The following is a 21,656-nucleotide window of genomic DNA, read 5'->3' as shown; positions in this document are numbered from 1 at the left end:
ATGACACCACGTTAAAACTTTTAGTGGATAATCAGAATGAGAGTCTTAGACCATTCAGACGCACTGCGGGTACGAAGCTTCGTGGCCAGATCGGCAGCACGAGCCATCTAGTTTTGCTGGTCTTCAGTTCGAGTCTCGAAACTGAGAACTTTTTAAATATATTTTTCTTTTCTTTTTTTTACATTTTTTTAGATATTTTTATCCTTTATTCCCACACTTACTACGAACGTTTCCAAATCTTATACTACTAAAATAAAATTTTATGTCAAAATATTTCTATATTCAAGAGAAATTTTGGGAGTCGAGTTCACGCACATGCGCAGAATTCATTCCTATTCAAAACATTGTGCTTTTAGACCAGAATGACACCACGTTAACACTTTTAGTGGATAATCATAATGAGAGTCTTAGACCATTCAGACGCACTGAGGGTACGAAGCTTCGTGGCCAGATCGGCACACGAGCCATCTAGTTTTTCTGATCTTCAGTTCGAGTCTCGAAACTGAGAACTTTTTCAATATATTTTTCTTTTCTTTTTTTAAGTTTTATTTTAGATATTTTTATCCTTTATTCCCACACTTACTACGAACTTTTCCAAATCTTATACTACTAAAATAAAATTTTATATCAAAATATTTTTATATTCAAGAGAAATTTTAGGAGTCGAGTTCACGCACATGCGCAGAATTAATTCCTATTCAAAACATTGTGCTTTTAGACCAGAATGACACCACGTTAAAACTTTTAGTGGATAATCAGAATGAGAGTCTTAGACCATTCAGACGCACTGCGGGTACGAAGCTTCGTGGCCAGATCGGCAGCACGAGCCATCTAGTTTTGCTGGTCTTCAGTTCGAGTCTCGAAACTGAGAACTTTTTAAATATATTTTTCTTTTCTTTTTTTTACATTTTTTTAGATATTTTTATCCTTTATTCCCACACTTACTACGAACGTTTCCAAATCTTATACTACTAAAATAAAATTTTATGTCAAAATATTTCTATATTCAAGAGAAATTTTGGGAGTCGAGTTCACGCACATGCGCAGAATTCATTCCTATTCAAAACATTGTGCTTTTAGACCAGAATGACACCACGTTAACACTTTTAGTGGATAATCATAATGAGAGTCTTAGACCATTCAGACGCACTGAGGGTACGAAGCTTCGTGGCGAGATCGGCACACGAGCCATCTAGTTTTTCTGATCTTCAGTTCGAGTCTCGAAACTGAGAACTTTTTCAATATATTTTTCTTTTCTTTTTTTAAGTTTTATTTTAGATATTTTTATCCTTTATTCCCACACTTACTACGAACTTTTCCAAATCTTATACTACTAAAATAAAATTTTATATCAAAATATTTTTATATTCAAGAGAAATTTTAGGAGTCGAGTTCACGCACATGCGCAGAATTAATTCCTATTCAAAACATTGTGCTTTTAGACCAGAATGACACCACGTTAAAACTTTTAGTGGATAATCAGAATGAGAGTCTTAGACCATTCAGACGCGCTGCGGGTACGAAGCTTCGTGGTCAGATGGGCAGCACGAGACATCTAGTTTTGCTGGTCTTCAGTTCGAGTCTCGAAACTGAGAACTTTTTAAATATATTTTTCTTTTCTTTTTTTTAAGTTTTATTTTAGATATTTTTATCCTTTATTCCCACACTTACTACGAACTTTTCCAAATCTTATACTACTAAAATAAAATTTTATGTCAAAATATTTCTATATTCAAGAGAAATTTTAGGAGTCGAGTTCACGCACATGCGCAGAATTCATTCCTATTCAAAACATTGTGCTTTTAGACCAGAATGACACCACGTTAAAACTTTTAGTGGATAATCATAATGAGAGTCTTAGACCATTCAGACGCGCTGCGGGTACGAAGCTTCGTGGTCAGATCGGCTGCAAGAGCCATCTAGTTTTGCTGGTCTTCAGTTCGAGTCTCGAAACTGAGAACTTTTTCAATATATTTTTCTTTTCTTTTTTTTACATTTTTTTTAGATATTTTTATACTTTATTCCCACACTTACTACGAACTTTTCCAAATCTTATACTACTAAAATAAAATTTTATGTCAAAATATTTCTATATTCAAGAGAAATTATAGGAGTCGAGTTCACGCACATGCGCAGAATTCTTTCCTATTCAAAACATTGTGCTTTTAGACCAGAATGACACCACGTTAAAGGTTTTAGTGGATAATCATAATGAGAGTCTTAGACCATTCAGACGCGCTGCGGGTACGAAGCTTCGTGGCCAGATCGGCAGCACGTGCCATCTAGTTTTGCTGGTCTTCAGTTCGAGTCTCGAAACTGAGAACTTTTTAAAAATATTTTTCTTTTCTTTTTTTTACATTTTTTTAGATATTTTTATCCTTTATTCCCACACTTACTACGAACTTTTCCAAATCTTATACTACTAAAATAAAATTTTATGTCACAATATTTCTATATTCAAGAGAAATTTTAGGAGTCGAGTTCACGCACATGCGCAGAATTCATTCCTATTCAAAACATTGTGCTTTTAGACCAGAATGACACCACGTTAACACTTTTAGTGGATAATCATAATGAGAGTCTTAGACCATTCAGACGCACTGCGGGTACGAAGCTTCGTGGCCAGATCGGCAGCACGAGCTATCTAGTTTTTCTGGTCTTCAGTTCGAGTCTCGAAACTGAGAAATTTTTCAATATATTTTTCTTTTCTTATTTTAAGTTTTATTTTAGATATTTTTATCCTTTATTAACACACTTAATACGAACTTTTCCAAATCTAATACTACTAAAATAAAATTTTATGTCAAAATATTTCTATATTCAAGAGAAATTTTAGGGGTCGAGTTCACACACATGCGCAGAATAATTTCCTATTCAAAACATTGTGCTTTTAGACCAGAATGACACCACGTTAAAACTTTTAGTGGATAATCATAATGAGAGTCTTAGACCATTCAGACGCGCTGCGGGTACGAAGCTTCGTGGTCAGATCGGCAGCACGAGCCATTTAGTTTTTCTGGTCTTCAGTTCGAGTCTCGAAACTGAGAACTTTTTCAATATTTTTTTCTTTTCTTTTTTTTACATTTTTTTTAGATATTTTTATACTTTATTCCCACACTTACTGCGAACTTTTCCAAATCTTATACTACTAAAATAAAATTTTATGTCAAAATATTTCAATATTCAAGAGAAATTTTAGGAGTCGAGTTCACGCACATGCGCAGAATTCATTCCTATTCAAAACATTGTGCTTTTAGACCAGAATGACACCACGTTAAAACTTTTAGTGGATAATCATAATAAGAGTCTTAGACCATACAGAATCGCTGCGGGTACGAAGCTTCATGGCCAGATCGGCAGCACGAGCCATCTATATTTGCTGGTCTTCAGTTCGAGTCTCGAAACTGAGAACTTTTTAAATATATTTTTCTTTTCTTTTTTTTACATTTTTTTAGATATTTTTATACTTTATTCCCACACTTACTGCGAACTTTTCCAAATCTTATACTACTAAAATAAAATTTTATGTCAAAATATTTCAATATTCAAGAGAAATTTTAGGAGTCGAGTTCACGCACATGCGCAGAATTCATTCCTATTCAAAACATTGTGCTTTTAGACCAGAATGACACCACGTTAACACTTTTAGTGGATAATCATAATGAGAGTCTTAGACCATTCAGACGCACTGCGGGTACGAAGCTTCGTGGCCAGATCGGCAGCACGAGCTATCTAGTTTTTCTGGTCTTCAGTTCGAGTCTCGAAACTGAGAAATTTTTCAATATATTTTTCTTTTCTTATTTTAAGTTTTATTTTAGATATTTTTATCCTTTATTAACACACTTAATACGAACTTTTCCAAATCTAATACTACTAAAATAAAATTTTATGTCAAAATATTTCTATATTCAAGAGAAATTTTAGGGGTCGAGTTCACACACATGCGCAGAATAATTTCCTATTCAAAACATTGTGCTTTTAGACCAGAATGACACCACGTTAAAACTTTTAGTGGATAATCAGAATGAGAGTCTTAGACCATTCAGACGCGCTGCGGGTACGAAGCTTCGTGGTCAGATCGGCAGCACGAGCCATTTAGTTTTTCTGGTCTTCAGTTCGAGTCTGGAAACTGAGAACTTTTTCAATATATTTTTCTTTTCTTTTTTTTAAGTTTTATTTTAGATATTTTTATCCTTTATTCCCACACTTAATACGAACTTTTCCAAATCTTATACTACTAAAATAAAATTTTATGTCAAAATATTTCTATATTCAAGAGAAATTTTAGTCGTCGAGTTCACGCACATGCGCAGAATTCATTCCTATTCAAAACATTGTGCTTTTAGACCAGAATGACACCACGTTAAAACTTTTAGTGGATAATCATAATGAGAGTCTTAGACCATTCAGACGCGCTGCGGGTACGAAGCTTCGTGGCCAGATCGGCAGCACGAGACATCTAGTTTTGCTGGTATTCAGTTCGAGTCTCGAAACTGAGAACTTTTTAAATATATTTTTCTTTTCTTTTTTTTACATTTTTTTTAGATATTTTTATCCTTTATTCCCACACTTACTACGAACTTTTCCAAATCTTATACTACTAAAATAAAATTTTATATCAAAATATTTCTATATTCAAGAGAAATTTTAGGAGTCGAGTTCACGCACATGCGCAGAATTCATTCCTATTCAAAACATTGTGCTTTTAGACCAGAATGACACCACGTTAACACTTTTAGTGGATAATCATAATGAGAGTCTTAGACCATTCAGACGCACTGCGGGTACGACGCTTCGTGGCCAGATCGGCACAACGAGCCATTTAATTTTTCTGGTCTTCAGTTCGAGTCTCGAAACTGAGAACTTTTTCAATATTTTTTTCTTTTCTTTTTTTACATTTTTTTTAGATATTTTTATACTTTATTCCCACACTTACTGCGAACTTTTCCAAATCTTATACTACTAAAATAAAATTTTATGTCAAAATATTTCAATATTCAAGAGAAATTTTAGGAGTCGAGTTCACGCACATGCGCAGAATTCATTCCTATTCAAAACATTGTGCTTTTAGACCAGAATGACACCACGTTAAAACTTTTAGTGGATAATCATAATAAGAGTCTTAGACCATACAGAATCGCTGCGGGTACGAAGCTTCATGGCCAGATCGGCAGCACGAGCCATCTATATTTGCTGGTCTTCAGTTCGAGTCTCGAAACTGAGAACTTTTTAAATATATTTTTCTTTTCTTTTTTTTACATTTTTTTAGATATTTTTATCCTTTATTCCCACACTTACTACGAACTTTTCCAAATCTTATACTACTAAAATAAACTTTTATGTCAAAATATTTCTATATTCAAGAGAAATTTTAGGAGTCGAGTTCACGCACATGCGCAGAATTCATTCCTATTCAAAACATTGTGCTTTTAGACCAGAATGACACCACGTTAACACTTTTAGTTGATAATCATAATGAGAGTCTTAGACCATTCAGACGCACTGCGGGTACGAAGCTTCGTGGCCAGATCGGCAGCACGAGCCAGCTAGTTTTTCTGGTCTTCAGTTCGAGTCTCGAAACTGAGAACGTTTTCAATATATTTTTCTTTTCTTTTTTTTAAGTTTTATTTTAGATATTTTTATCCTTTATTCCCACACTTAATACGAACTTTTCCAAATCTTATACTACTAAAATAAAATTTTATGTCAAAATATTTCTATATTCAAGAGAAATTTTAGTCGTCGAGTTCACGCACATGCGCAGAATTCATTCCTATTCAAAACATTGTGCTTTTAGACCAGAATGACACCAGGTTAAAACTTTTAGTGGATAATCATAATGAGAGTCTTAGACCATTCGGACGCGCTGCGGGTACGAAGCTTCGTGGTCAGATCGGCAGCACGAGCCATTTAGTTTTTCTGGTCTTCAGTTCGAGTCTGGAAACTGAGAACTTTTTCAATATATTTTTCTTTTCTTTTTTTTAAGTTTTATTTTAGATATTTTTATCCTTTATTCCCACACTTAATACGAACTTTTCCAAATCTTATACTACTAAAATAAAATTTTATGTCAAAATATTTCTATATTCAAGAGAAATTTTAGTCGTCGAGTTCACGCACATGCGCAGAATTCATTCCTATTCAAAACATTGTGCTTTTAGACCAGAATGACACCACGTTAAAACTTTTAGTGGATAATCATAATGAGAGTCTTAGACCATTCAGACGCGCTGCGGGTACGAAGCTTCGTGGCCAGATCGGCAGCACGAGACATCTAGTTTTGCTGGTATTCAGTTCGAGTCTCGAAACTGAGAACTTTTTAAATATATTTTTCTTTTCTTTTTTTTACATTTTTTTTAGATATTTTTATCCTTTATTCCCACACTTACTACGAACTTTTCCAAATCTTATACTACTAAAATAAAATTTTATATCAAAATATTTCTATATTCAAGAGAAATTTTAGGAGTCGAGTTCACGCACATGCGCAGAATTCATTCCTATTCAAAACATTGTGTTTTTAGACCAGAATGACACCACGTTAACACTTTTAGTGGATAATCATAATGAGAGTCTTAGACCATTCAGACGCACTGCGGGTACGACGCTTCGTGGCCAGATCGGCACAACGAGCCATTTAATTTTTCTGGTCTTCAGTTCGAGTCTCGAAACTGAGAACTTTTTCAATATTTTTTTCTTTTCTTTTTTTTACATTTTTTTTAGATATTTTTATACTTTATTCCCACACTTACTGCGAATTTTTCCAAATCTTATACTACTAAAATAAAATTTTATGTCAAAATATTTCAATATTCAAGAGAAATTTTAGGAGTCGAGTTCACGCACATGCGCAGAATTCATTCCTATTCAAAACATTGTGCTTTTAGACCAGAATGACACCACGTTAAAACTTTTAGTGGATAATCATAATAAGAGTCTTAGACCATACAGAATCGCTGCGGGTACGAAGCTTCATGGCCAGATCGGCAGCACGAGCCATCTATATTTGCTGGTCTTCAGTTCGAGTCTCGAAACTGAGAACTTTTTAAATATATTTTTCTTTTCTTTTTTTTACATTTTTTTAGATATTTTTATCCTTTATTCCCACACTTACTACGAACTTTTCCAAATCTTATACTACTAAAATAAACTTTTATGTCAAAATATTTCTATATTCAAGAGAAATTTTAGGAGTCGAGTTCACGCACATGCGCAGAATTCATTCCTATTCAAAACATTGTGCTTTTAGACCAGAATGACACCACGTTAACACTTTTAGTTGATAATCATAATGAGAGTCTTAGACCATTCAGACGCACTGCGGGTACGAAGCTTCGTGGCCAGATCGGCAGCACGAGCCAGCTAGTTTTTCTGGTCTTCAGTTCGAGTCTCGAAACTGAGAACGTTTTCAATATATTTTTCTTTTCTTTTTTTTAAGTTTTATTTTAGATATTTTTATCCTTTATTCCCACACTTAATACGAACTTTTCCAAATCTTATACTACTAAAATAAAATTTTATGTCAAAATATTTCTATATTCAAGAGAAATTTTAGTCGTCGAGTTCACGCACATGCGCAGAATTCATTCCTATTCAAAACATTGTGCTTTTAGACCAGAATGACACCACGTTAAAACTTTTAGTGGATAATCATAATGAGAGTCTTAGACCATTCAGACGCGCTGCGGGTACGAAGCTTCGTGGTCAGATCGGCTGCAAGAGCCATCTAGTTTTGCTGGTCTTCAGTTCGAGTCTCGAAACTGAGAACTTTTTAAATATATTTTTCTTTTCTTTTTTTTACATTTTTTTAGATATTTTTATCCTTTATTCCCACACTTACTACGAACTTTTCCAAATCTTATACTACTAAAATAAAATTTTATGTCAAAATATTTCTATATTCCAGAGAAATTTTAGGAGTCGAGGTCACGCACATGCGCAGAATTCATTCCTATTCAAAACATTGTGCTTTTAGACCAGAATGACACCACGTTAAAACTTTTAGTGGATAATCATAATGAGAGTCTTAGACCATTCAGACGCGCTGCGGGTATGAAGCTTCGTGGCCAGATCGGCAGCACGAGACATCTAGTTTTGCTGGTATTCAGTTCGAGTCTCGAAACTGAGAAATTTTTAAATATATTTTTCTTTTCTTTTTTTTACATTTTTTTTAGATATTTTTATCCTTTATTCCCACACTTACTACGAACTTTTCCAAATCTTATACTACTAAAATAAAATTTTATATCAAAATATTTCTATATTCAAGAGAAATTTTAGGAGTCGAGTTCACGCACATGCGCAGAATTCATTCCTATTCAAAACATTGTGCTTTTAGACCAGAATGACACCACGTTAACACTTTTAGTGGATAATCATAATGAGAGTCTTAGACCATTCAGACGCACTGCGGGTACGACGCTTCGTGGCCAGATCGGCACAACGAGCCATCTATATTTGCTGGTCTTCAGTTCGAGTCTCGAAACTGAGAACTTTTTAAATATATTTTTCTTTTTTTTTTTTTACATTTTTTTAGATATTTTTATCCTTTATTCCCACACTTACTACGAACTTTTCCAAATCTTATAATACTAAAATAAAATTTTATGTCAAAATATTTCTATATTCAAGAGAAATTTTAGGAGTCGAGTTCACGCACATGCGCATAATTCATTCCTATTCAAAACATTGTGCTTTTAGACCAGAATGACACCACGTTAACACTTTTAGTTGATAATCATAATAAGAGTCTTAGACCATTCAGACGCACTGCGGGTACGAAGCTTCGTGGCCAGATCGGCAGCACGAGCCATCTAGTTTTTCTGGTCTTCAGTTCGAGTCTCGAAACTGAGAACGTTTTCAATATATTTTTCTTTTCTTTTTTTTAAGTTTTATTTTAGATATTTTTATCCTTTATTCCCACACTTACTGCGAACTTTTCCAAATCTTATACTACTAAAATAAAATTTTATGTCAAAATATTTCAATATTCAAGAGAAATTTTAGGAGTCGAGTTCACGCACATGCGCAGAATTCATTCCTATTCAAAACATTGTGCTTTTAGACCAGAATGACACCACGTTAAAACTTTTAGTGGATAATCATAATAAGAGTCTTAGATCGTACAGAATCGCTGCAGGTACGAAGCTTCATGGGCAGATCGGCAGCACGAGCCATCTATATTTGCTGGTCTTCAGTTCGAGTCTCGAAACTGAGAACTTTTTAAATATATTTTTCTTTTCTTTTTTTTACATTTTTTTAGATATTTTTATCCTTTATTCCCACACTTACTACGAACTTTTCCAAATCTTATACTACTAAAATAAAATTTTATGTCAAAATATTTCTATATTCAAGAGAAATTTTAGGAGTCGAGTTCACGCACATGCGCAGAATTCATTCCTATTCAAAACATTGTGATTTTAGACCAGAATGACACCACGTTAAAACTTTTAGTGGATAATCATAATAAGAGTCTTAGATCATACAGAATCGCTGCGGGTACGAAGCTTCATGGCCAGATCGGCAGCACGAGCCATCTATATTTGCTGGTCTTCAGTTCGAGTCTCGAAACTGAGAACTTTTTAAATATATTTTTCTTTTCTTTTTTTTACATTTTTTTAGATATTTTTATCCTTTATTCCCACACTTACTACGAACTTTTCCAAATCTTATACTACTAAAATAAAATTTTTTGTCAAAATATTTCTATATTCAAGAGAAATTTTAGGAGTCGAGTTCACGCACATGCGCAGAATTCATTCCTATTCAAAACATTGTGCTTTTAGACCAGAATGACACCACGTTAAAACTTTTAGTGGATAATCATAATGAGAGTCTTAGACCATTCAGACGCGCTGCGGGTACGAAGCTCCGTTGCCAGATCGGCAGCACGAGTCATCTAGTTTTGTTGGTCTTCAGTTCGAGTCTCGAAACTGAGAACTTTTTAAATATATTTTTCTTTTCTTTTTTTTACATTTTTTTAGATATTTTTATCCTTTATTCCCACACTTACTACGAACTTTTCCAAATCTTATACTACTAAAATAAAATTTTATGTCAAAATATTTCTATATTCAAGAGAAATTTTAGGAGTCGAGTTCACGCACATGCGCAGAATTCATTCCTATTCAAAACATTGTGCTTTTAGACCAGAATGACACCACGTTAACACTTTTAGTGGATAATAATAATGAGAGTCTTAGACCATTCAGACGCACTGCGGGTACGACGCTTCGTGGCCAGATCGGCACAACGAGCCATCTAGTTTTTCTGGTCTTCAGTTCGAGTCTCGAAACTGAGAACGTTTTCAATATATTTTTCTTTTCTTTTTTTTAAGTTTTATTTTAGATATTTTTATCCTTTATTCCCACACTTACTGCGAACTTTTCCAAATCTTATACTACTAAAATAAAATTTTATGTCAAAATATTTCAATATTCAAGAGAAATTTTAGGAGTCGAGTTCACGCACATGCGCAGAATTCATTCCTATTCAAAACATTGTGCTTTTAGACCAGAATGACACCACGTTAAAACTTTTAGTGGATAATCATAATAAGAGTCTTAGATCGTACAGAATCGCTGCAGGTACGAAGCTTCATGGGCAGATCGGCAGCACGAGCCATCTATATTTGCTGGTCTTCAGTTCGAGTCTCGAAACTGAGAACTTTTTAAATATATTTTTCTTTTCTTTTTTTTACATTTTTTTAGATATTTTTATCCTTTATTCCCACACTTACTACGAACTTTTCCAAATCTTATACTACTAAAATAAAATTTTATGTCAAAATATTTCTATATTCAAGAGAAATTTTAGGAGTCGAGTTCACGCACATGCGCAGAATTCATTCCTATTCAAAACATTGTGATTTTAGACCAGAATGACACCACGTTAACACTTTTAGTGGATAATAATAATGAGAGTCTTAGACCATTCAGACGCACTGCGGGTACGACGCTTCGTGGTCAGATCGGCGCAACGAGCCATCTAGTTTTTCTGGTCTTCAGGTCGAGTCTCGAAACTGAGAACTTTTTCAATATATTTTTTATTTCTTTTTTTTACATTTTTTTTTAGATATTTTTATCCTTTATTCCCACACTTACTACGAACTTTTCCAAATCTTATACTACTAAAATAAAATTTTATGTCAAAATATTTCTATATTCAAGAGAAACTTTATGAGTCGAGTTCACACACATGCGCAGAATAATTTCCTATTCAAAACATTGTGCTTTTAGACCAGAATGACACCACGTTAAAACTTTTAGTGGATAATCAGAATGAGAGTCTTAGACCATTCAGACGCGCTGCGGGTACGAAGCTTCGTGGTCAGATCGGCAGCACGAGCCATTTAGTTTTGCTGGTCTTCAGTTCGAGTCTCGAAACTGAGAACTTTTTCAATATATTTTTCTTTTCTTTTTTTACATTTTTTTTAGATATTTTTATACTTTATTCCCACACTTACTACGAACTTTTCCAAATCTTATACTACTAAAATAAAATTTTATGTCAAAATATTTCTATATTCAAGAGAAATTATAGGAGTCGAGTTCACGCACATGCGCAGAATTCTTTCCTATTCAAAACATTGTGCTTTTAGACCAGAATGACACCACGTTAAAGGTTTTAGTGGATAATCATAATGAGAGTCTTAGACCATTCAGACGCGCTGCGGGTACGAAGCTTCGTGGCCAGATCGGCAGCACGTGCCATCTAGTTTTGCTGGTCTTCAGTTCGAGTCTCGAAACTGAGAACTTTTTAAAAATATTTTTCTTTTCTTTTTTTTACATTTTTTTAGATATTTTTATCCTTTATTCCCACACTTACTACGAACTTTTCCAAATCTTATACTACTAAAATAAAATTTTATGTCACAATATTTCTATATTCAAGAGAAATTTTAGGAGTCGAGTTCACGCACATGCGCAGAATTCATTCCTAATCAAAACATTGTGCTTTTAGACCAGAATGACACCACGTTAACACTTTTAGTGGATAATCATACTGAGAGTCTTAGACCATTCAGACGCACTGCGGGTGCGAAGCTTCGTGGCCAGATCGGCAGCACGAGCCATCTAGTTTTTCTGGTCTTCAGTTCGAGTCTCGAAACTGAGAAATTTTTCAATATATTTTTCTTTTCTTATTTTAAGTTTTATTTTAGATATTTTTATCCTTTATTAACACACTTAATACGAACTTTTCCAAATCTAATACTACTAAAATAAAATTTTATGTCAAAATATTTCTATATTCAAGAGAAATTTTAGGGGTCGAGATCACACACATGCGCAGAATAATTTCCTATTCAAAACATTGTGCTTTTAGACCAGAATGACACCACGTTAAAACTTTTAGTGGATAATCAGAATGAGAGTCTTAGACCATTCAGACGCGCTGCGGGTACGAAGCTTCGTGGTCAGATCGGCAGCACGAGCCATTTAGTTTTTCTGGTCTTCAGTTCGAGTCTGGAAACTGAGAACTTTTTCAATATATTTTTCTTTTCTTTTTTTTAAGTTTTATTTTAGATATTTTTATCCTTTATTCCCACACTTAATACGAACTTTTCCAAATCTTATACTACTAAAATAAAATTTTATGTCAAAATATTTCTATACTCAAGAGAAATTTTAGTCGTCGAGTTCACGCACATGCGCAGAATTCATTCCTATTCAAAACATTGTGCTTTTAGACCAGAATGACACCACTTTAAAACTTTTAGTGGATAATCATAATGAGAGTCTTAGACCATTCAGACGCGCTGCGGGTACGAAGCTTCGTTGCCAGATCGGCAGCACGAGTCATCTGGTTTTGCTGGTCTTCAGTTCGAGTCTCGAAACTGAGAACTTTTTAAATATATTTTTCTTTTCTTTTCTTTACATTTTTTTAGATATTTTTATCCTTTATTCCCACACTTACTACGAACTTTTCCAAATCTTATACTACTAAAATAAAATTTTATGTCACAATATTTCTATATTCAAGAGAAATTTTAGGAGTCGAGTTCACGCACATGCGCAGAATTCATTCCTATTCAAAACATTGTGCTTTTAGACCAGAATGACACCACGTTAACACTTTTAGTGGATAATCATAATGAGAGTCTTAGACCATTCAGACGCACTGCGGGTACGAAGCTTCGTGGCCAGATCGGCAGCACGAGCCATCTAGTTTTTCTGGTCTTCAGTTCGAGTCTCGAAACTGAGAAATTTTTCAATATATTTTTCTTTTCTTTTTTTTAAGTTTTATTTTAGATATTTTTATCCTTTATTAACACACTTAATACGAACTTTTCCAAATCTAATACTACTAAAATAAAATTTTATGTCAAAATATTTCTATATTCAAGAGAAATTTTAGGGGTCGAGTTCACACACATGCGCAGAATAATTTCCTATTCAAAACATTGTGCTTTTAGACCAGAATGACACCACGTTAAAACTTTGTGGATAATCAGAATGAGAGTCTTAGACCATTCAGACGCGCTGCGGGTACGAAGCTTCGTGGTCAGATCGGCAGCACGAGACATTTAGTTTTGCTGGTCTTCAGTTCGAGTCTCGAAACTGAGATTTTTTTAAATATATTTTTCTTTTCTTTTTTTTAAGTTTTATTTTAGATATTTTTATCCTTTATTCCCACACTTACTACGAACTTTTCCAAATCTTATACTACTAAAATAAAATTTTATGTCAAAATATTTCTATATTCAAGAGAAATTTTAGGAGTCGAGTTCACGCACATGCGCAGAATTCATTCCTATTCAAAACATTGTGCTTTTAGACCAGAATGACACCACGTTAAAACTTTTAGTGGATAATCATAATGAGAGTCTTAGACCATTCAGACGCGCTGCGGGTACGAAGCTTCGTGGCCAGATCGGTTGCACGAGACATCTAGTTTTGCTGGTCTTCAGTTCGAGTCTCGAAACTGAGAACTTTTTAAATATATTTTTCTTTTCTTTTTTTTAATATTTTTTTAGATATTTTTATCTTTTATTCCGACACTTACTACGAACTTTTCCAAATCTTATACTACTAAAATAAAATTTTATGTCAAAATATTTCTATATTCAAGAGAAATTTTAGGAGTCGAGTTCACGCACATGCGCAGAATTCATTCCTATTCAAAACATTGTGCTTTTAGACCAGAATGACACCACGTTAAACCTTTTTGTGGATAATCATAATGAGAGTCTTAGACCATTCAGACTCGCTGCGGTTACGAAGCTTCGTGGTCAGATCGGCTGCACGAGCCATCTAGTTTTGCTGGTCTTCAGTTCGAGTCTCGAAACTGAGAACTTTTTAAATATATTTTTCTTTTCTTTTTTTTACATTTTTTTTTAGATATTTTTATCCTTTATTCCCACACTTACTACGAACTTTTCCAAATCTTATACTACTAAAATAAAATTTTATGTCAAAATATTTCTATATTCAAGAGAAATTTTAGGAGTCGAGTTCACGCACATGCGCAGAATAATTTCCTATTCAAAACATTGTGCTTTTAGACCAGAATGACACCACGTTAAAACGTTTAGTGGATAATCAGAATGAGAGTCTTAGACCATTCAGACGCGCTGCGGGTACGAAGCTTCGTGGTCAGATCGGCAGCACGAGACATTTAGTTTTGCTGGTCTTCAGTTCGAGTCTCGAAACTGAGAACTTTTTAAATATATTTTTCTTTTCTTTTTTTTAAGTTTTATTTTAGATATTTTTATCCTTTATTCCCACACTTACTACGAACTTTTCCAAATCTTATACTACTAAAATAAAATTTTATGTCAAAATATTTCTATATTCAAGAGAAATTTTAGGAGTCGAGTTCACGCACATGCACAGAATTCATTCCTATTCAAAACATTGTGCTTTTAGACCAGAATGACACCACGTTAAAACTTTTAGTGGATAATCATAATGAGAGTCTTAGACCATTCAGACGCGTTGCGGGTACGAAGCTTCGTGGCCAGATCGGCAGCACGAGACATCTAGTTTTGCTGGTCTTCAGTTCGAGTCTCGAAACTGAGAACTTTTTAAATATATTTTTCTTTTCTTTTTTTTTTATATTTTTTTAGATATTTTTATCCTTTATTCCGACACTTACTACGAACTTTTCCAAATCTTATACTACTAAAATAAAATTTTATGTCAAAATATTTCTATATTCAAGAGAAATTTTAGGAGTCGAGTTCACGCACATGCGCAGAATTCATTCCTATTCAAAACATTGTGCTTTTAGACCAGAATGACACCACGTTAAACCTTTTTGTGGATAATCATAATGAGAGTCTTAGACCATTCAGACGCGCTGCGGTTACGAAGCTTCGTGGTCAGATCGGCTGCACGAGCCATCTAGTTTTGCTGGTCTTCAGTTCGAGTCTCGAAACTGAGAACTTTTTAAATATATTTTTCTTTTCTTTTTTTTACATTTTTTTTAGATATTTTTATCCTTTATTCCCACACTTACTACGAACTTTTCCAAATCTTATACTACTAAAATAAAATTTTATGTCAAAATAATTTTATATTTAAGAGAAATTTTAGGAGTCGAGTTCACGCACATGCGCAGAATTCATTCCTATTCAAAACATTGTGCTTTTAGACCAGAATGACACCACGTTAAACCTTTTTGTGGATAATCATAATGAGAGTCTTAGACCATTCAGACGCACTGCGGGTACGAAGCTTCGTGGCCAGATCGGCAGCACGAGCCATCTAGTTTTGCTGGTCTTCAGTTCGAGTCTCGAAACTGTGAAATTTTTAAATATATTTTTCTTTTCTTTTTTTTACATTTTTTTTAGATATTTTTATCCTTTATTCCCACACTTACTACGAACTTTTCCAAATCTTATACTACTAAAATAAAATTTTATGTCAAAATATTTCTATATTCAAGAGAAATTTTAGGGGTCGAGTTCACACACATGCGCAGAATAATTTCCTATTCAAAACATTGTGCTTTTAGACCAGAATGACACCACGTTAAAACTTTTAGTGGATAATCAGAATAAGAGTCTTAGACCATTCAGACCCGCTGCGGGTACGAAGCTTCGTGGTCAGATCGGCAGCACGAGACATTTAGTTTTGCTGGTCTTCAGTTCGAGTCTCGAAACTGAGAACTTTTTAAATATATTTTTCTTTTCTTTTTTTTAAGTTTTATTTTAGATATTTTTATCCTTTATTCCCACACTTACTACGAACTTTTCCAAATCTTATACTACTAAAATAAAATTTTATGTCAAAATATTTCTATATTCAAGAGAAATTTTAGGAGTCGAGTTCACGCACATGCGCAGAATTCATTCCTATTCAAAACATTGTGCTTTTAGACCAGAATGACACCACGTTAAAACTTTTAGTGGATAATCATAATGAGAGTCTTAGACCATTCAGACGCGCTGTGGGTACGAAGCTTCGTGGCCAGATCGGTTGCACGAGACATCTAGTTTTGCTGGTCTTCAGTTCGAGTCTCGAAACTGAGAACTTTTTAAATATATTTTTCTTTTCTTTTTTTATATTTTTTTAGATATTTTTATCCTTTATTCCGACACTTACTACGAACTTTTCCAAATCTTATACTACTAAAATAAAATTTTATGTCAAAATATTTCTATATTCAAGAGAAATTTTAGGAGTCGAGTTCACGCACATGCGCAGAATTCATTCCTATTCAAAACATTGTGCTTTTAGACCAGAATGACACCACGTTAAACCTTTTTGTGGATAATCATAATGAGAGTCTTAGACCATTCAGACGCGCTGCGGTTACGAAGCTTCGTGGTCAGATCGGCTGCACGAGCCATCTAGTTTTGCTGGTCTTCAGTTCGAGTCTCGAAACTGAGAACTTTTTAAATATATTTTTCTTTTCTTTTTTTTACATTTTTTTTAGATATTTTTATCCTTTATTCCCACACTTACTACGAACTTTTCCAAATCTTATACTAATAAAATAAAATTTTATGTCAAAATAATTTTATATTTAAGAGAAATTTTAGGAGTCGAGTTCACGCACATGCGCAGAATTCATTCCTATTCAAAACATTGTGCTTTTAGACCAGAATGACACCACGTTAAACCTTTTTGTGGATAATCATAATGAGAGTCTTAGACCATTCAGACGCGCTGCGGTTACGAAGCTTCGTGGTCAGATCGGCTGCACGAGCCATCTAGTTTTGCTGGTCTTCAGTTCGAGTCTCGAAACTGAGAACTTTTTAAATATATTTTTCTTTTCTTTTTTTTACATTTTTTTTAGATATTTTTATCCTTTATTCCCACACTTACTACGAACTTTTCCAAATCTTATACTACTAAAATAAAATTTTATGTCACAATATTTCTATATTCAAGAGAAATTTTAGGAGTCGAGTTCACGCACATGCGCAGAATTCATTCCTATTCAAAACATTGTGCTTTTAGACCAGAATGACACCACGTTAACACTTTTAGTGGATAATCATAATGAGAGTCTTAGACCATTCAGACGCACTGCGGGTACGAAGCTTCGTGGCCAGATCGGCAGCACGAGCCATCTAGTTTTGCTGGTCTTCAGTTCGAGTCTCGAAACTGTGAAATTTTTAAATATATTTTTCTTTTCTTTTTTTTACATTTTTTTTTAGATATTTTTATCCTTTATTCCCACACTTACTACGAACTTTTCCAAATCTTATACTACTAAAATAAAATTTTATGTCAAAATATTTCTATATTCAAGAGAAATTTTAGGGGTCGAGTTCACACACATGCGCAGAATAATTTCCTATTCAAAACATTGTGCTTTTAGACCAGAATGACACCACGTTAAAACTTTTAGTGGATAATCAGAATAAGAGTCTTAGACCATTCAGACCCGCTGCGGGTACGAAGCTTCGTGGTCAGATCGGCAGCACGAGACATTTAGTTTTGCTGGTCTTCAGTTCGAGTCTCGAAACTGAGAACTTTTTAAATATATTTTTCTTTTCTTTTTTTTAAGTTTTATTTTAGATATTTTTATCCTTTATTCCCACACTTACTACGAACTTTTCCAAATCTTATACTACTAAAATAAAATTTTATGTCAAAATATTTCTATATTCAAGAGAAATTTTAGGAGTCGAGTTCACGCACATGCGCAGAATTCATTCCTATTCAAAACATTGTGCTTTTAGACCAGAATGACACCACGTTAAAACTTTTAGTGGATAATCATAATGAGAGTCTTAGACCATTCAGACGCGCTGTGGGTACGAAGCTTCGTGGCCAGATCGGTTGCACGAGACATCTAGTTTTGCTGGTCTTCAGTTCGAGTCTCGAAACTGAGAACTTTTTAAATATATTTTTCTTTTCTTTTTTTATATTTTTTTAGATATTTTTATCCTTTATTCCGACACTTACTACGAACTTTTCCAAATCTTATACTACTAAAATAAAATTTTATGTCAAAATATTTCTATATTCAAGAGAAATTTTAGGAGTCGAGTTCACGCACATGCGCAGAATTCATTCCTATTCAAAACATTGTGCTTTTAGACCAGAATGACACCACGTTAAACCTTTTTGTGGATAATCATAATGAGAGTCTTAGACCATTCAGACGCGCTGCGGTTACGAAGCTTCGTGGTCAGATCGGCTGCACGAGCCATCTAGTTTTGCTGGTCTTCAGTTCGAGTCTCGAAACTGAGAACTTTTTAAATATATTTTTCTTTTCTTTTTTTTACATTTTTTTTAGATATTTTTATCCTTTATTCCCACACTTACTACGAACTTTTCCAAATCTTATACTACTAAAATAAAATTTTATGTCAAAATAATTTTATATTTAAGAGAAATTTTAGGAGTCGAGTTCACGCACATGCGCAGAATTCATTCCTATTCAAAACATTGTGCTTTTAGACCAGAATGACACCACGTTAAACCTTTTTGTGGATAATCATAATGAGAGTCTTAGACCATTCAGACGCGCTGCGGTTACGAAGCTTCGTGGTCAGATCGGCTGCACGAGCCATCTAGTTTTGCTGGTCTTCAGTTCGAGTCTCGAAACTGAGAACTTTTTAAATATATTTTTCTTTTCTTTTTTTTACATTTTTTTTAGATATTTTTATCCTTTATTCCCACACTTACTACGAACTTTTCCAAATCTTATACTACTAAAATAAAATTTTATGTCACAATATTTCTATATTCAAGAGAAATTTTAGGAGTCGAGTTCACGCACATGCGCAGAATTCATTCCTATTCAAAACATTGTGCTTTTAGACCAGAATGACACCACGTTAACACTTTTAGTGGATAATCATAATGAGAGTCTTAGACCATTCAGACGCACTGCGGGTACGAAGCTTCGTGGCCAGATCGGCAGCACGAGCCATCTAGTTTTGCTGGTCTTCAGTTCGAGTCTCGAAACTGTGAAATTTTTAAATATATTTTTCTTTTCTTTTTTTTACATTTTTTTTTAGATATTTTTATCCTTTATTCCCACACTTACTACGAACTTTTCCAAATCTTATACTACTAAAATAAAATTTTATGTCAAAATATTTCTATATTCAAGAGAAATTTTAGGGGTCGAGTTCACACACATGCGCAGAATAATTTCCTATTCAAAACATTGTGCTTTTAGACCAGAATGACACCACGTTAAAACTTTTAGTGGATAATCAGAATAAGAGTCTTAGACCATTCAGACCCGCTGCGGGTACGAAGCTTCGTGGTCAGATCGGCAGCACGAGACATTTAGTTTTGCTGGTCTTCAGTTCGAGTCTCGAAACTGAGAACTTTTTAAATATATTTTTCTTTTCTTTTTTTTAAGTTTTATTTTAGATATTTTTATCCTTTATTCCCACACTTACTACGAACTTTTCCAAATCTTATACTACTAAAATAAAATTTTATGTCAAAATATTTCTATATTCAAGAGAAATTTTAGGAGTCGAGTTCACGCACATGCGCAGAATTCATTCCTATTCAAAACATTGTGCTTTTAGACCAGAATGACACCACGTTAAAACTTTTAGTGGATAATCATAATGAGAGTCTTAGACCATTCAGACGCGCTGTGGGTACGAAGCTTCGTGGCCAGATCGGTTGCACGAGACATCTAGTTTTGCTGGTCTTCAGTTCGAGTCTCGAAACTGAGAACTTTTTAAATATATTTTTCTTTTCTTTTTTTATATTTTTTTAGATATTTTTATCCTTTATTCCGACACTTACTACGAACTTTTCCAAATCTTATACTACTAAAATAAAATTTTATGTCAAAATATTTCTATATTCAAGAGAAATTTTAGGATTCGAGTTCACGCACATGCGCAGAATTCATTCCTATTCAAAACATTGTGCTTTTAGACCAGAATGACACCACGTTAAAACTTTTAGTGGATAATCATAATGAGAGTCTTAGACCATTCAGACGCGCTGCGGTTACGAAGCTTCGTGGTCAGATCGGCTGCACGAGCCATCTAGTTTTGCTGGTCTTCAGTTCGAGTCTCGAAACTGAGAACTTTTTAAATATATTTTTCTTTTCTTTTTTTTACATTTTTTTTAGATATTTTTATCCTTTATTCCCACACTTACTACGAACTTTTCCAAATCTTATACTACTAAAATAAAATTTTATGTCAAAATATTTCTATATTCAAGAGAAATTTTAGGAGTCGATTTCACGCAATTGCGCAGAATTCATTCCTATTCAAAACATTGTGCTTTTAGACCAGAATGACACCACGTTAAAACTTTTAGTGGATAATCATAATGAGAGTCTTAGACCATTCAGACGCGCTGCGGGTACGAAGCTTCGTGGCCAGATCGGCAGCACGAGACATCTAGTTTTGCTGGTCTTCAGTTCGAGTCTCGAAACTGAGAACTTTTTAAATATATTTTTCTTTTCGTTTTTTTATATTTTTTTAGATATTTTTATCCTTTATTCCGACACTTACTACGAACTTTTCCAAATCTTATACTACTAAAATAAAATTTTATGTCAAAATATTTCTATATTCAAGAGAAATTTTAGGAGTCGAGTTCACGCACATGCGCAGAATTCATTCCTATTCAAAACATTGTGCTTTTAGACCAGAATGACACCACGTTAAAACTTTTAGTGGATAATCATAATGAGAGTCTTAGACCATTCAGACGCGCTGCGGGTACGAAGCTTCGTGGCCAGATCGGTTGCACGAGACATCTAGTTTTGCTGGTCTTCAGTTCGAGTCTCGAAACTGAGAACTTTTTAAATATATTTTTCTTTTCTTTTTTTTTATATTTTTTTAGATATTTTTATCCTTTATTCCGACACTTACTACGAACTTTTCCAAATCTTATACTACTAAAATAAAATTTATGTCAAAATATTTCTATATTCAAGAGAAATTTTAGGAGTCGAGTTCACGCACATGCGCAGAATTCATTCCTATTCAAAACATTGTGCTTTTAGACCAGAATGACACCACGTTAAACCTTTTTGTGGATAATCATAATGAGAGTCTTAGACCATTCAGACGCGCTGCGGTTACGAAGCTTCGTGGTCAGATCGGCTGCACGAGCCATCTAGTTTTGCTGGTCTTCAGTTCGAGTCTCGAAACTGAGAACTTTTTAAATATATTTTTCTTTTCTTTTTTTTACATTTTTTTTAGATATTTTTATCCTTTATTCCCACACTTACTACGAACTTTTCCAAATCTTATACTA

Source organism: Argiope bruennichi, chromosome X1, assembly GCF_947563725.1.
Source record: "Argiope bruennichi chromosome X1, qqArgBrue1.1, whole genome shotgun sequence".
NCBI classification, from domain to species: domain Eukaryota; kingdom Metazoa; phylum Arthropoda; class Arachnida; order Araneae; family Araneidae; genus Argiope; species Argiope bruennichi.
Note: the sequence above shows the minus strand (reverse complement) of the source record.